General features: G+C 42.1%; 1 pseudogene; it reads right to left on the reverse strand.

Annotated features, from left to right (window-relative positions):
- Positions 1-720: 720 nt before the first annotated feature.
- LOC112124724 lies at positions 721-1674 on the reverse strand (annotated as a pseudogene).
- Between the last annotated feature and the right edge of the window lie 450 nt (positions 1675-2124).

Raw genomic sequence — 2124 nt, forward strand, 5'->3', positions numbered from 1 at the left:
AAAAAAAAAGATAAATAAAGAGACAGAAATGAAAATGGACATTTTTGAGGGGAAAAAAGGGATTTTGGTTTTTGGCCTTTTTTATTGAAAATACTTATCATTTTCTAACCTGCTCTAGGAAGGGGACACAGCAGATATGAAGCATTCCAGGTTAAGAGTTACAGTGAGCATGGCTATTGTAAAAGTTACAAATGTTCTGTTTTTTAAGATACATTTGATCCTATATGGCCCATTTTCAATACACGAGATCTGTGCAAAGTCTACTGAAATCAATGGAAGACTCCTAGGCTGTGATTTTCAAATGAGGGGATTAGGTGAGACTGATTAGAATTGGGCACATGATTCTTTTAGGCCATTTAACATATCCCCACCATGCCAGTGCTTTATTCTGCATAACCACATTTCTACACGTGGCATTTGGTTTTGCAAATAATAGAGCCAGCTTCTACTACCGTTGCCCACATTGTGTAATAACTTACTTTGCCAAGAGGCTCATCGATCTGAATGGTATCGCTTCAGGAACAAGGCTCTGATTATCACACTACATTGTGGAACCCTGAAGCCATGAGATGCAGCCAGCAGGACTGGGATTAAGGAGGAGGAGTAGTAAAAAACTTCCCCATCCTAACTCCACAGCCAAAGTTGCTGTCAGTGGCCAGAGTTAGAGGTGTCCTAAATGGTGCCATGGCTAATAAATCCAGACCGATTTATTCCAATGCATTAAAACATGTGATACCTAGAGCAAACTTTTCTCAGGGCCTCCTTGACCTCTCTGTTTCTCAGGCTGTAGATGAGGGGGTTGACCAAAGGAGTTAGAATGGTGTAGAAGACAGAGAACACTTTGTTCAGGTCTCTCAGTGTGTCGGCGACTGGTAACATATAGACAATAATTATAGTCCCATAGAAAATTGTCACCACAACGAGGTGGGAGGAGCAGGTGGAAAAGACCTTTTGCCTCCCAGCAGTGGAAGGGATTCTCAGAATAGTGGTGATGATACAAACATAGGATGTCACGGTTAATAGAAATGCGGACAGTGCATCTATGGAGGTGAGGATGAAACTCAGCAGCGTGATCAGGTTGGTGTCGTCACAGGAACGTTTTATTACTGGGATGAGATCACAAAAGAAATGATCAATTTCCCTAGGGCCGCAGAACATTAATTGTGACATCAAACATACTATGGTGGTACTGGCCACAAATGAACTTATCCAAGATCCGGCTGCTACCTGTATACAGAACCTGCCATTCATTAAGGCTGCATAGTGCAGGGGTTTGCATATCGCTAAGTACCGATCATAGGACATCACAGCTAGCAGGTAACACTCAGTGGTCACTAGGAAACCAAACCAATAAAACTGCATTATGCAGCCACTAACAGAAATGATTCTGTCCCCAGTCAGGAGACTGGCCAGCAGCCTAGGCAGGATGGTGGAGGAGTAGCAGGTCTCCAAGAAGGACAAGTTCCCCAGGAAGAAGTACATGGGGATGTGAAGATGCTGATCAGCCACAACTTACACAATGATGAGGATGTTCCCAGCCATGGTCACAACATAGATCATTAGAAACAGGAGGAAGAGGAAATTTTGCAGTTCAGGAAGACTCCCAAATCCTAGGAGTATGAATTCTGTGATGGAGGTCTGATTTCCCCATTCTTCTTTCTTCATCACATATACCTAGGAAGGGAGAACAACAACAAAGAGTGGAAGAATTCGCTCTCCTCTTAAGTTAGATAAAGGTTCATTTGTTCAATTCCATGACTGTTCAAAAAGGAACATTATCTTCTAGGATTGAGTAACTGAAACATTTGAGACTCTAAGGAACACAGGAATGGTCCCAGAGCAATTGATTTATAAATTCCAAAGCCAGAAGGGACCATTGTGATCATCTGTCTGACCCACTCTACAACACAGGCCATAGAAATTCCCCAAAATAATGATCCATCAAGCTTGGGTTATTACTCCCGTAATGGACATTTTTTCAATATCATTGTGATGATTTGGAGACTCTCTCTGTACAGTGTGTGAATTCTGCATGAGATGATGAACTCTCGGTTTGTATCTTTACCAAGCTTCAAAATCCATTTTGAATTTACAGCTGTCAAGGCTGCTTCCCCACTCTGAACT

Source organism: Terrapene carolina, unplaced genomic scaffold, assembly GCF_002925995.2.
Source record: "Terrapene carolina triunguis isolate 2854851 unplaced genomic scaffold, T_m_triunguis-2.0 Scaffold315, whole genome shotgun sequence".
Lineage (NCBI taxonomy): Eukaryota > Metazoa > Chordata > Testudines > Emydidae > Terrapene > Terrapene triunguis.